This window comes from Gorilla gorilla, chromosome 14, assembly GCF_029281585.2.
Source record: "Gorilla gorilla gorilla isolate KB3781 chromosome 14, NHGRI_mGorGor1-v2.1_pri, whole genome shotgun sequence".
NCBI classification, from domain to species: domain Eukaryota; kingdom Metazoa; phylum Chordata; class Mammalia; order Primates; family Hominidae; genus Gorilla; species Gorilla gorilla.
Genome location: NC_073238.2, coordinates 93116457 through 93132166, shown reverse-complemented (window position 1 = coordinate 93132166; position 15710 = coordinate 93116457). Strand labels below are relative to the sequence as shown.

Here is a 15710-nt window from a genome sequence, read left to right as displayed (position 1 = left end):
GGAATCCTTTCAACTAGAAAAACACAGTGTACTATATTTCATGGACTTATCCAGGATAATGCTATCCAGTAGAAAGGTGATGTATACCAATATGGGTCACATGTGCAATTTCAATTTTTCTAGTAGTCACATCAAAAAGTAAAAAAAAAAAAAAAAAAGATGAAGTTAATTAAAAAATGGTTTTATTTAATCCAATACAGCAGGTTCATAATGTCATCATTTCAAAATGTAAAACATGTACAATTATTAATAAGATACTGTGCATTCTTTTCTATATTCTTTGAAATTTGGTGTGTATTTTATCATTTTGGAGTAGTCACATTTCAAGTGGTTGATATTAATGGCTATTGTATTAGGCTATTCAGGTCTTGGAGATACCTAGATTTTGATTGTCTATTTTCCAATTAATTCATTTAAAACTTTGCTGTCATTTTATTCCTAAGCAAGAATGATAATTAAAGTGCGCACTTAAGTTGCATATAACATTCTGTAGGCAACATTACGGTACCTTTGACAGTTCCTTTAGGGAGCCCTACAGTTTTCTCAGAGCCATTCATTTGCCAAAACGACTCTTCAGGTCTGTCCCCAAGAACCAGACCCTGGATAAGCCTCTTCTATCAGTCACTGGGCCACATGCTCTTTGAAGAGGAAGTAAAAATAACCAATTCTGTGAATGAATATTGTTTCTTTCTGAAGCACAGAATTTTTGGCAGCAATTTGTTCCTAATTCCTGTGAGTAAATTATTTTTTTGTGGACATGGTGAATGTCTGGTCAGGTCAGGACAAGAAAAAATATATTCCTCAACTTCATCAGATCCTACTTTGAGTCACTATCCTGCTGGCACAAGGGAGGCCTTTCCCTCAAAAGGTGAAGCCGACCCATGAAGATCACTAACCCCATGGAGTGACATCGTAGGCAACTCATGAATGGAGAAATTATTTTGGAGGAACTTTGATTACTTTGTAAAACAATGTGTTAAGACCCTGTTACTTCAATATCATTTTATTTAAAACAAAGTGAAATTCAAGGTGACTTTTATGCTATTCTTCATTTTTTTTTAAAAAAAAGGATCATCTGAAACTTGGATAATTCAAACTCTATTGTTTGGCTCCCTGAATTTCAAATTAAGGAGATCTTGCTATCAAGACCTGGCATTGTCCTTACTCACTGCGTTGTCTTTCATAGTTTTAGAAAAGCTGATTTTCTTTCTGGTTCTGATTTCCCTTTGATCTACAGATTCTACCACTGCCATCCTCATTCAGCTGGAACAGAGTCCTCTCCATCCTTTCATTATGTGAAGATTGTTTATTGGTCTGTAATTTTAGCCTCTATTTTCTCGGCAGTCAGAAGCAGCATCTTAGCTGGATCATCTCTTGCTCAGAAGGATGCTTAATGTAAATTTCTTATTTTTGTGTGTGATATGTAGGCAAGTCTTATATTGCACACCTGTCCTTGATTCAGAGGTCTGTGTTTATTCCCTAGGGCTATAAACATTTTAAATTCCTATATAGAAAGGTGGCTTTACTCTGGTCTCATAAATAGAGAAAGCCTGATTTTTCACTGTTATTTAAAGACAAGTCTCCCTTAACCTGGGCTTGATTGGAGACCCCACATTATTACTAGAATAATTTTTCTCCTGTTTCCTAACCTCCTTATTGTTTCCCTCCTTATTGTTTCTATTAATAAATCTATCTCCAGTCACTTACTTATATGAACACTGTCACGGGAACCCTGGTGTTGCTCCTATTAGCCTACCACCCAAGGCAACTCCTTATGCAGAAATGATCCACAATGCCTGAGGGGAAGCATCTCGTGGCAAAAGTAGTTGAAGCCCCAGCCCTCCAGTCATGGTGCGCCAAGCAGCTGCCTCCTTACCCTAAGCAATGAATCTATTCATCATTCCAAAGCACTTGATTTAAATGTGAGTCAGACTAAAGAAGTATAGTTTTGTCCACAAAGTTTTTCAATATGTGTGAGGTGAAGGAGCATTTAGCTTAGCAGTAACTCCTTGTGACATGGGAGTGGGCTATCATGCTGCTACCTTTGCTAGTATTCATTCCTGGGACAGTACTGATATTATAAGACTTTGTGCACTTTTATCCATTTTTCTTGATATCAGTGGAATGGTGACAATTCATTAAGACCCAGAGTTGATCTCTAGGGATCTAGTTAGAAATTAGAATTCCATTATAATTTGTGATTAATAACCAAGAAAGAAACATCACCCAGCAAAAGAAGACAATGTACTGTGTTTCTCCACTTTTTTTTTTTTAGTTCCCTGTTTTAGCATACTTTCACTTCTCTGCAGCCAGTTAGTTCAGCTGGTATGGCTAACGAGGTCAAGGTGGCAGTTCATTCTGTGTCTGCTGTTCAGCATTGCTGTGTTTCCAGGCCATAGGCTAACTCCTCAACGAGAGCCAGCTCACAAATGTGTGCTCTTGGTCACAAATAGTACTCCTCCAAGAAAGTGTGTCTGGATGTGGATCAAAGCAAAACCATTACCGCTATTTGGAAGAATGATATAGATGCATATGCGTGTCCATGGTAGATTAGTGGTATTCTAGTTATGAATTAAGGATTAAAAATTCTGTTCAAAATTGATGGCCTTTGTTTCAGTTATTTGATCTAAGCATATTACTTAATCTTTCTGGGCCTCAGTTCACCAAAGTCATGGCTTAAGTAATAGTTTTACACCATTTATTTTACAGACATATCAATATAGATGATATAGCTATAGGTTATTAGTTAAGAGAGCAAATTCTGGGGATAGTCTGTCTTGTTCAAATCCCATCTGCATTTCTAACTAGTTGACCAAGGGAAGCATTGCTTAATATCTCTTCCCTGCGGGTTCCTCATTGGCAAATAAGGGTAGTAATGAGGGACCTACTACATAGGGTTGTTTTAAAGATTAAATGAGATGATATATGTCAAGAGTTTATGGCACTGCTTGGTACATTGCAAAAGCTTATTTTGTGTTACCTATTTTAGCTATTATTAAACCATTCTTTAAACTAGCTAACAGGCTGGTTTAAAGATCTTGAAGAAATATTAGAGTAGAACATTGGAAAAACTTTTATTTTATTTTATTTTTTTAGTTCTGGAAAAACTTTTTCAAACCAATGTTATCAACATCATTTTTAATACAACAAGTAATTGCATTGATAGTCAACCCATATCTTTGGCAATAGTAACAAGAATCTATTTGTCATAATTGCATTTCAGTTTCATTTTAGACTAAAATAAGATAAGTACTATAGATTCTCTTTCAAAGTCCTATGACTCTGCTGGAAGAGAAACCAATCCCAGGTATCTCTTATGGTCTAGTGTTAGACATATGTTTTCTAAATGTTAAATCAATGTTTGAGTTTATTACACCAATCTGAGTCTGCCATGTCCTAAAATTTATTATTCCAAATCAGTGGCATTTATGTCTTTGCTATGGTGGTTGCTATTCAATACAGACATGCATTTCCTAGTTCCAAATGACAAAAACTGGACTCCACTATAGGTTTGTTTGTATTGTCATCCTGACAGTGTTCTTCCTTTGGAAAGGAATAATGAGATAATAGCTAAGTCAGAGTCAATGAAGATTTTATAGCATTGAGATAATCTTTGCTCAACTACATCAGGGTTTCTGCTCATTTTATAAATTTGGCTATATTCACAATATTGTAAAGGCATTATATCTTTTCCTAGTGCAATAAGAATATGCTTAAATAATTTACATTAATAAATGACCTCATAGTAATTTATCAGTTTTATTAAAGACTATCATCCAAATAAACTGTCTGCTCTTTTAATTCTTATGTTTTGTGAACTTATTTTTCTAATCTTTTTTTATGCAAAATGCTAAGTTTCAGATGTAGAACTGCCTTATATAATGGAAGAGAGGCTATGGTACTAAGTAGCCACTGGCATTTGCATATTATTCAGGGCCTATTCTTAATCTATTGGACAAACATCGTTTATTAACATGCACCAGTGACTGATTTCTGTGAAAGAAATAATATAAGTCTGTATCATTCTTTACCACCCCCACCCCTTCCAATAAGAAAAATTAGGTTCTCATTATTTGAATAATTTAAGCCCATCTCTCCAGTGCTTTTTGTCTAAAATATTTCTCAGTTGGGGCAACACTGACCCCAAAGGACATTTGTCAATATCTAGAGACGTGATAAGATTGGCATGGGGGTGCCACTGGCATCTAATGGGTAGAGGGGAACCTGGTAAAAATGCACAGGACAGTCCTTCACAACAAAGAAGTGTCACGATCTGGTCTAAAATGTCAGTAGCTTTCAGGTTGAGAAACCCTGGTATAAAATGTCCCAATGTCTCAGTTATGGAATTGAAACTAGAGTTTAGATTCCAAAACATTCAGATAGGTTTCCAAAATAGTTACCTCCTTTACGCTAAAAAAACTGGACATGTCTTGGCAAAAGTATTATTTGACACTGTGATGAAGATTTTTTTTTGAGACAGAATAATCCAAATTAAATAGAAATACATGGTATATATAATCTTTCTTCAAAGTGACTTTTTAATTATGAAAATTAGCTAAAAATTTAAAACTTTACATTTATAAAGTATCTTTTCATTAAAAATAATCTAAAGAATTTTTATTGTAGGACTTTTCTTAAGTCAATAACATCAGACAAATACAGAAAATAAACAGAATTTATTTTCTTTTTCTTTCAAAGTTCAATGCTTCTATCTTTTTAAACAAATGCATGCTGTTTAAAGACTGACAACTGGATCCTTTTATCTGATCTTTGAATACGATCACTTGAAATTTAAGAAAATGCAAGTTATATTGACTCAGAGAAACAGCTTATATCATAGAAAAACACACATATACACAGACACAAATCAACAAAGAAACACAACATCCTCAAACCAGGCCTTCTAGAAAAAGTGTGTGTGTGTGTGTGTGTGTGTGTGTGTGTGTGTGTATTACTTTGTAAACCTAACATAAAATACTTTCTTAGGCAATTTTCCATTGAACATCCAAGTTGTGTCGAATGTTCCATTTCTAACTCTTAAGTCAATTTATGGGAGGGGTGTGTAAAAGCACTTTAGTGAAGAAAACCAGTGATTGCAATGCATCAAAGTTAAGCAGTAGTGGGGTTATCACTCCATGAAAAATCACATAAACATTTCACATATAAAATATTATTCATCAAGGCAAAACCCTCTAACGGGTTGAGAGATAACAATAGTGTCATAAAATCTTTTTCTTTCTTTTGAAAAAACAAAACAATATATGCCACAACTGAGATAGAATCTGTGGTCATGTAGTAGGCATGACAACGAGGTAAGTCATGAGTATAACTGAGAAGAAAATTAGCAAATCTTAAATACCTGACTCTGCAATATCATTACCCATGAACTTGGCCTTTTTCTACCCTCTTTTCCCCAAAGACTGATGTCCCATATATGAACCGAGGGAAATGTGTGCTTTCTAACAGCTAAATCAACAAGGTCTCACATGAGTAGTGCTGTGCGGTGTGGTTGACTGATTTCATGAAAAACTAATCATGTATTCATCATTGAGATCAAACACTCTCCAAGTAATTATCATCCAAACCCAATCTGATAGGACCTGAAAAATGGCACTGCTGATATAATCAGAGGCTGAACGGAATAGTTCTCTTAGCTTTTGTAAACCTTGGTTTGGAAGGCACGAAACTGAAATTGTATTTTATAATTAAGAAAGGTAAAGTTGGCAGGCTGCAATCAATTATTTCAATCAATCATAACAATTTTAGATTGCCTGGGTAATTACTGGAACACATTTAAAGACTGACTTTTCATACATGGTCTTTGGAACTTTTTTTCATCTAAAAAAAACACAAAGAAATTTTTTAAATTAAAATATGAACCCTGTATGTATCCACTATAAAATGTGTCATATCATTTGCACAGCTTCCTTATTTTTAGCTGCGGTACTATTAGTTTTCATAAAGGGATGTTATTGTATTGAATTACATGTCATGGAAAAATGATTGTTTTCTGAAATCTTATTTTAGCTTTCTGTCTATGATTATAAATTTAAATGAAGACAAATAATGTAGAACATTTAAATGCTTTACAAAATATTTCTGCATTACCACAGGTGCTCCTTATGTCTCAGGTAACATACTTTTCATGTGTTATTTCATTTAATCCTCAAACAGGTTAATGAGAGAGATCAAGTTATAACTCCCATTTACAAAAGAGAGCCACAGGGGAGCTGATGTGTTGCTCAAGGTTATATGTAATAAGGGGCAAAGGTGGGACATGGCCCCAGCCCAGTGAGTCTCAGCCTAAAGCAGGCCCCTTTGACCATGATTCTGTAGTGTTTCCTTGCTAGCCATTTGATCTTAGAGTAACAAATATTTGTTTTTTAAAAGAACTTTATATATGCCAGGGATTGAGTTATGCCCTTTATGTATCATCTATTGTTCCTAATTTCATCCTGACAAGGTTTTGAATTAGATGATATGTTGTTCATTTTACAAACAAGGCAGCAAACTTTGAGACATCAAGAAAATCGAAAGTCAGAAAGGGAAAGTATTAATATATGTTGTTGGGAATCAGGCCTGAGTTCAGAATCACAGCTCTACTGATGGTGGCCTTGGGCAAGTTACTGCACCTCTGTAAAGCTCAGATTTTTAATCTGTGAAATGGTGATAATAATTATTTTCAGTTATGAAAAAGAGCTATTGTAGGTCATGGCTCTACTGCTACACCTACAAAGTGCAGAGAGCTTGTTAACTGACTTGTCTGGGGTTCAACAACCTGACACTGACAAACGTAAATATTTGTTTTACAAGTTGACTGGACTTCAGATATTAGCCTGAGAGGTCGGCAAAGCTTGGACTTCAGATATTACCCTGAGAGGTTGGCAAAGCTACTGCCACAATCATGCCATTCTTGTGGGTACAAGAAACATCACCAAACCCAGGTAGTGGGAGAGTGCCCTTTCCAATATATCCTGCCACCTCTCTGGAAAAATATGTATAACCGGAAGTTTAGCAAACCATGTTGCATTTTTCTATTCCCATATTACCATTTAAGAGGTGTTTAATCTATTGCATTATTGATTTTTAATCAATTCTAATATGGTAGAATTGCTTTATTATTGCTCCCTCCATTTTTGCTCCTCTTCAGTGTAATTAACACTTCATGAAAAAACATGTTAATGAAATATTGCAATAATTTTTATGAGATATTTTTAATATATTATGTTTAAAATACAGGTGTGTTTCATAATATTAGTAATTGATTTTGTAAGTCTAAATATTCACTTTTTGTAATCTCTTTAAGATGCAACCACTGCAATTTTTTATATATTTTCTGACTTTCTGTACATTATTCCAGATTAAATGCAATTATACATTTCCTTAATCTAGAAAGTTTGCTTCATTTTCCATTGTTTTCTTTCATTTATTGTTAACACTAACCAAACTCTATTCTATGTCAACATTGAATTTTGAATTTCTTTATGAAATTCAACAGTATTCATTAAACATTTACTATTTGTCAAGCACATGTAAAGCACCTGATTTTTTTTTTTTTTTTTTTACAGAACTGGAGTATAAAGAATTGGGAGTTCTTTCTAAGAATAAACCTCTTCACCAAAGTGAAACTCTATTCATTTAGATGAGATTTTACAAAATAGTTAGAAACTTGTCTTTTCAGTGGAGACAAATTTATTTCCTTAATGCTTCACTTAATTCAAGTCTACTGATGAGAGAAAATCACTTATTCACAAACCTTTTAAGAATCACCACTGACAAATGAAAACATATGCATTCACACACAAAGTCTCTTAAAGTCAAGCCAGGCCTGTGGGGATGAGATCAATTCCACACATTTCACCTTAGGTCTTCTTTCATCTAAACGTTATTTTTGCCTTGTCACAAAATACACCGACAACTAACTGAGAAAGTCCTTTTTCTCACTGCATCATTTGTTAATGTTTCATATCTACATGGATCAAGGAACTCATTGATTTGTCTACCAGTTAGCTGCAAACACTTTTCTTTTTGTAGGCGGGATTTATACACTTGCCTCATGGTTTAGGGCTTGAACTGGTTTTTAGTTCGCTAGAGAAGTAATTCCTAAGGCCACATTATATAAGTATGATTAGAAGTAATGTCCCTCAAGGGCAACATTGGTGTTGAATTTTTGGATTAGAAATTTTTTGATAAACATATTTAAGATGTAGCAATAATGTTAATGTATTAATAGCAAAAAGCACTATTTAGAACATTACCCTTCAAATATTTCTGAGCACAAAATGATGAATATTAACGAGTTAAAATAATTTCAATTGTCATGATAGAATGTATATTTTAAAATGCTGTTTTTTTCATATTCGATTTTTAAGCGTGTCTTTTAGATTCCAGTTTTTCCCAGATTTCCTTTTAAATGGTTATTTGTGGGTTTCAAAGTATCTGAAAACAGTCCAGACCTTATTAATTGTCTAAGTATTATCATTACTTTTAATAAATGTGACGTCGTGGTTGTTTCTTGACAGAACAGTACATCTAATGAGTAGCAGTAGCTGGTTTTATTTACATGTATTCATGATTCTACCTAACCACTATTTCATTCTCAAGTAATTTACATTGCTATATGACAATAAACAAAGAGCCCAAAAGAAACATTGAATGTGTTTGTAACTCAGAAATTTCAAGAAAACTAAATCTATAGGCCACTTTAAGGATTAATTTTAGAAGGATACATATAGAAGAGTAATTTTACCTAAATTGTCCAAATGTTTGGCCTCTGAAATAATTGAACTATTTACATGTTCCATTATTTTTACATGTTTACATGTATAATGAAAGTATATACATGTTTCAGTATTTGAAAAAAGGGAATTATATGTTAGATGAGAAAATTTTATATACAGGATGATAGTGGCCGGTTTATTCTGGTGATATTTCAAAGTAAAAGCATTAGATTTTGGCTTTGAAAGTGATTCAGTAGGTCACTGTCAGTTCTGTCTAACCTACAAAACAAGAAAAGTCAATGAATTTCTACAGCATTTGTGATGACAATTGCATGAATCCACTCCTCCCGCCTTTTTTTTTTTTTTTTTTTTTTTTTTTTTTTTTTGAGACTTGCTTTTGTTGCCCAGGCTGGAGTGCAATGGTGTGACCTCGGCTCACTGCAGCCTTCACCTCCCGGGTTCAAGAGATTCTCCTGCCTCAGCCTCCTGAGTAGCTGGGATTATAGGCATGTGCCACCACGCCTGGCAAATTTTGTATTTTTAGTAGATATGGGGTTTCTCCATGTTGATCAGGCTGGTCTCGAACTCCTAACCTCAGGTGATCCGCCCACCTCAGCCTCCCAGAGTGCTGGGATTACAGGCGTGAGCCACTATGCCCAGCTGAATCTATCCCTTTTAACTGGGCTTTGGGATGCTGAAAATATTTTGTGCAACCCTTCAGCATAGTATCATTTTTGTCCATTTAATCAGAAAAGTGAAATTCTTCTTGTTTAATGTAACACCCACCAACATGTGAAGATAAAAAGGTTGTTAGAACTCTTATCCCTATTATATTATGAGATTATAGGCTGAAGCATATTCACAAAAAGAAAATGTACAAGTTATTCCAGAGTATGAGTGTTATGGGGACTACTTCAGTATTTATGCTGGTGTGTGCATGACCTTATAAATACCTCATCTGTTTAGTTCTTTTGAATTGCAATGCAAGCCTTTCACTTCTTTCAATTCGCCTTCTGTTTTATTTTATTTTTATTTTTTGCTGGAGATCATTTAACACTGTGGCTCTGGTTATAGTAGAATAGCTGTGTTTTCTCTGTGGTGTTCCCAAGTGTTTCCTTTCATTACAGACATCTGCGTAAGTGAAAACACAAGAGATTGCATCTAGGGCTGTGGGGGCCAACTACAAGTAAAACTAAGACAAACAATAAGCAAAGATTTAAAATCCTCATCTGTCAGAAGTAATACAAGTGGTAGATTATCCTCTGGGGTAAGTAAAAAAGCTCTTCAAGAACTATAAATGACAAAAAAATAAAAAAGCAGGAGAATCCTGTGGATATTGTTAAAATGGTAGAACCCCTAATGCAAATATGAGCAACAAAACATGTTTGTATTACAAAGAAGGAATATATGGAAAATAAGGAAAGGGACAGGACTGCTGAGACAAAATGGTAAAACTGCAGGAGTCAGCCATGAAAGAGGCTTTAGAAAGCACGAGAGGAATAGGAGGTGCAAAGAAGCAAGAGACAAGGAAAAAACAAGCATCACTGTACTTTTATCTCCTTTGAATTTTAAACTAGGTCATCACCAAAATGACATAAAAAGGTAACGAGAGGTTTCCTCTTGGGGTTTGTAGAAATACTTTTTGTTTTATCAATTAATTAATATTAATTATTATTTTTGTACTCTCTCAGAAATGACTTCTTAGGAAATAAAATATACACTCTTCACCAGAGTACTCTTAGAGACTTTTCCCTCTGTATATTTGACGTCTTGCATTTCCAAGCCATCTTACTTTTTAAACCTCATTTCCAGGAGCCTGAGCTATTGTTAAAGCCACTCTGAAAAGACACACGCAGGAAAACAAAACTATGTCAAATGGGAAAAAAAAATTATTAAAAACGGCCGGGCACAGTGGTTCACCCCTGTAATCCCAGCAGTTTGGGAAGCCGAGGCTGGCGGATTACGAGGTCAGGAGATTGAGACCATCCTGGCTAACAGGTGAAACCCCGTCTCTACTAAAAATACAAAAAAATTAGCCGGGCGTGGTGATGGGCGCCTGTAGTCCCAGCTCCTCGGGAGGCTGAGGCAGGAGAATGGCGTGAACCCAAGAGGTGGAGCTTGCAGTGAGCTGAGATCGCGCCACTGCACTCCAGCCTGGGCGACAGAGCGAGACTTCGTCTCAAAAAAAAAGAAAAAAGAAAAAAGAAATTAATAAAAACAACTTTCTTCACTGGGCACGGTGGCTCCCACCTGTAATCCCAATCCCAGCATTTTGTCAGGCCATATCAGGTGGTTAGCCCGAGGTCATGAGTTTGAGACCAGGCTGGCCAACATGGTGAAGCCCCGTCTCTATTAAAAATACAAAAATAGCCGGTCATGGTGGTGGGTGCCTGTAATCCCAGCTACTCAGGAGGCTGATGCAGGAGAATTGCTTGAACCCAGGAGGCGGACGTTGCAGTGAGCCGATATTGTGCCACTGCACTCCAGTCTGGGCGACAGCACAAGATTCTGTTTCAAAAAAATAAACAAACAAAACAAACAAAAAAACACTTTCCTGTAGCAAACAGTGAGTAAATTTTTAGCCTCTGAGTATTCAGTCTAATCATCTGATGACATTTTAGTTGAAACTCTATGGAGATTTTTACTTTTCATGGATGCCAGCTGGGAATAGTAAGTCCATTCCATTTGTAGAATCATTCCATTAAATTACCTTTTAGGCTAGGTGAAACAGGATGTGAGGAAATTTTAAAGATTATTCATATTGGTTTTGCAGAATAGCTCAGGGAGGGGTTTTCATGCTGGGATCTTGAATAGCATTATTTCTGTCTACTGGGGCTTCCTTATCCATTTATTTACCACCTTTTAAAACTGTATCTTAATTTAAAAGCTGTCATTACAAACTGGAAAACAAGATGAATAAATCAACTCATCAACACATATTGCCAGACACAGCAGAACATGTGAAGACCTATGTAAAATAAATAGAAACAGAGAAGTCCACATGACACTAGAAAGAGTTCATTATTCTTTGGAGCTGTTGAAAAAAAATCAATATAAATCACTTGTTTTCATGGCAAGAACCACGTGTATTGTATTTAGTACTCACCAGAGTAATGCTCAACAGTCTTAACTGAATTGCTTTCACATTTGATTTTAGCACTAGCTTGCCAAAACACAAACCAAAAAAAAGACACCCTTCCTCCCAAAATCAATCAATCTATCTATCTATCTATCTATCTATCTATCTATCTATCTATCTATCTCTTCTGTCTTTTTATCTATATATTGGTAGCTTTTAGTTGCCTCTTAAGTGGTAGGTACCAAAATAATATAGATATGACTTATTGGTAAAAATAGAAAGTTGTCCCTTCAGATGTTATGACTTCTGGCTTCCAGACCTTTATGTTCACCTCAGTAGGCATAACCCTTCAATAAAATTCTCTGCCAAGGGAATCTCAATTCAAAACTGTCAAAGCTTTTAGATCATCTGCACACAAAGTCGTAGTCTTTCACTGGTTTACATTAAATATTATCTGTGACTAAGTGAAGGAAATAATATATACAGTGCTCCGTTTCCAAGACAAAATGCCTTAAATTGGCTTAGGTCAGCAAACTAGTCAGAGAAAACAGGATATACTAGGCCCTGCTTGGATAGCCAATGCCTGCTTGTCAGCCTTAGTTGCCCTCACCTGAACCAAAGAAGTTTAGTCTAAAATGAAAGTTTATCAGTCTGCAAAATAGCTCCCTTTGTCTGTTCTTATCAGCTTGCCCTGCTACTTAGGTCATAAGTCAAATACTTGAAGAGCCCCTGAGCTAACTAGGATTGTAATGCATTGTGGGCTGCAACAAAATGCAGCAAGACATTCCCCCAGAAAACCATCTGAAGCCCCTACCCAACCAACAATAGGCGATGTCCGGGAAAATTGTAACCCGATAGTAGTCAGCCTATAAGGAACTGGGGGAGAGACCTGAGCAGTAGGGGATAAATTGCTTGTTAAAACTGTGCTGGGTGTGCTACTAAACACCCAACCTTGCAAGACCATCATTAAAGTCTCACTTTCGCTGTTCTCTGGTCTGAGTCCATTTTTGGGTTTGGACGGGTGAGTTTGTTTTTCACAACCCGATGGCCCATACGGGGAACTCTGTGCCTGCATGGAGTGAAGCTCCGACTGAGAGGGGAGATGCATCCCACTTGGTTTATGTGGCCTGCTCTCTCTGGAAGTCCCGGCTCCCCACAAAAGCCATAGACAAACCCGAAACTGTTATTCAGGAGACAACAGAAGTGACACAGGGAGAAAAGCAGGCACTGCAGTAACCAGGCAATCTCATGCACTAGCCAAGGTAGGAAAATTGGACTGTATGTACTGCCTTGGTGGTTGGACATGTTTGGAGGACTCAGGATGTGCAAGAAACCACCAGTCAGGGAGATTGAATACAAAGAGGTGTGCAAGAAATCTCCAGTAAGGGAGTTAAGTACAGAGGGTAAAGCTCAGATACAGAGACTAACTGAAAATGGGAACCAGAAATTCTAGGTCTAGGGAACAAAAGAAAGAGGGAACTAAAAAGACCCCTTGTGACATTCTCCCAGATAGCCCACTGGGGAGAAACGTTGTAGGTTTGAAGGGATAATCCTCAAACCAGGGACAAGGAAAAGCAAAAGATAATGAAGTATTGCATTTTATCTGGCCCAAAGAGCCCATTTGTCAGCCTTCAGTCTTTCAGCCTAAGTTTGGCTCAGATGAGGTGTGCCAAGCTTTAATTCTCTATGTGAATAATAAAACCCCATTCTCATAAGAGGAGATGAGTTATGCTTTGTTGGATTGGTGGATTAACTCCCATGTTCCCCCTTAAAAAGGAAGAAAAGAGCATAGTAAAGCGCCTTCGCCCAGTGAAAAGCCCTGGAATCCCCTAACACGCTTGCCCCCATACATCTCAGAAAGTAGGGGACAGGAAGATCAAGGGGCAACAAGAAAGCCAAAGGAAGAGAAATACGGGGCTTGTGAAGGAGCTAAACCCAATGCTTCCCTAAATCCTTATCCAAAAGTGAGGAAATAATTAGAGCAATGTAAGAAGAACATTAAGAATTTCCCTATTGCTTCTAAACAGTGGATATCTAACAGGTACCCTCTTAGAGAAGTCCCCATGAGGGGGTGGATTTGTGAGTGCACCTCTAACAAGTACTGAGGTTAGGAATTTTAAAAAAGAAATGAGGCCACTCTTGAAATTCTCTCAGATTAGCAAAGCAGCTAGATCAATTTTCAGGACTCAGTTTTTATACTTCGGCTAAGATAATGTCAATCATGAATATTTTGTTTACTGGGGAAGAGAGGGGAATGATTAGAAGGGCAGCCATGACCAATTGGGAGAGATAGCATCCTCCCGGGCAAGGAATCTTGCCAGCTGAGCAGAAATTCCCAGTTTGCAATCCCCGAAGTAGAGAGAGATCTGCTGGGGAGAAGTCTGCCAAGATGCTTTGAGGTGGGATATATGGAAGCTCTGTATCCCAGAGCCGGGCTGGGCTGGGGTAGGATCCTTGCAGCTGAAGAGGAGGAAAAGCCACTTAGTCCCCTCCCAGAGCTGGACAAACCAGAGAACCTTTGCAGTTGCTGGGTCACCAGCAGGGGTGGCATGGAATAGAAACAGTGCAGCTCTTGGCCTTCCAGAGAGATGGATGGTGCCTTCGAAGCAAAGAAAGAGGAAGGGAGGGCAGAGCCAGGGATGCCTTTGCTGATAAGAGTGCCCATCAGGGAAGGTGCCACAGGCTGGCAGCTCTTCAAAACAGCAGTTCTTGGCCCAGAGTCAGACCCAGCAGAGCTGGGCTAAAAGCATCCTGGGAGGCCAGCTGGTCAGTCCCTTGCCTCCCCAAATTCCTCCTGGGGTCAGTGGGCCCTGGGAAGGTGCCTAACCTAAATCCAGCCAGTTTCTTATGGAAAGGAGAGAATAAAAAGGCACCAAACCATAACTTAAAATATCATAGAATATCAAACTAAAGTTAGATCAAACCTTAAAGAAACTCCACTACATAATGGAATCAGGCAGTTTGTGGATGGGTCATCCCAAGTGATAGATGGTAAAAAAACACAATGATTATGCTGTTGTTAATAAAAACAAACAATCCTTATGTAAAAAAGATAAATTACCCAATAACTGGTCAGCCCAAACGTGTAAATTATATGCTCTTAACCAGGCCCTAAAGCTCCTAGAAGGCCAAGAAGTCACTACATATACTAATTCCAAATATGCCTATGGAATAATACACACCTTTGGAAAAATCTGGACAAAGCAGAGCCTAATAAATAGCAGGTGGAAAGAACTGGTACATGGGAAACTGGTCAAACAAGTTTTTAAAAAGCCTCTTGCTTCCAGCAGAGATAGCCATAGTTCCATGTAAATGGCCATCAAAAAGGAAACCCTATAGAAGCTGTAGGAAACAGGCTTGTGGATAAAGCTGCTAAGCAAGCCTCCCTGGAGGAAAAAGTTAAATTGTTTAACCTAATCCCAAACATCCCTAAGGTGGTATTAAAACCCCAATTTTCTAAAGAGGAGGAGGAAAAGCTGGGCAAGGTAGGGGCCACTCAAACTGAGGACAGGAGATGGGTGCTCCCTAATGGAAGAAAAATAATAAGCAAACCCATAATAAGAGAGCTAATGTCCATACTGCATAAGGGAAGTCATTGGGGTCCCCAAGCCATGTGTGATGCAATAGTCAAGAACTATGAGTGTATAGAGATTTATACCCTTGCTAAACAAGTGTGCGGGGATTGAGTAACCTGCCAGAGAATAAACAAAAAGGTAGTTAGAAAACAGACTACTGAAGGAAGACCTCCTGGGTTAAGGCCATTTCAAAGCATTCCCGTATTTAGGCAGGACTATTGACCTTCCTACTATGAAATCCAAAAAGCAATTTTGAAGAGATAATATACTGGCCATATCCTCCACCCTGTCATCCCTTAGGTTAAAAGAACTTCTAACTCAAACCCCGCCTCTTAA

The 15710-nt window shown here is 37.3% G+C and overlaps 1 pseudogene; it reads right to left on the bottom strand.

Moving 5' to 3' along the window:
• LOC101145164 (elongin-C-like) overlaps positions 1 to 12907 on the bottom strand; it is a 59713-nt pseudogene extending 46806 nt beyond the window's left edge.
• Between the last annotated feature and the right edge of the window lie 2803 nt (positions 12908 to 15710).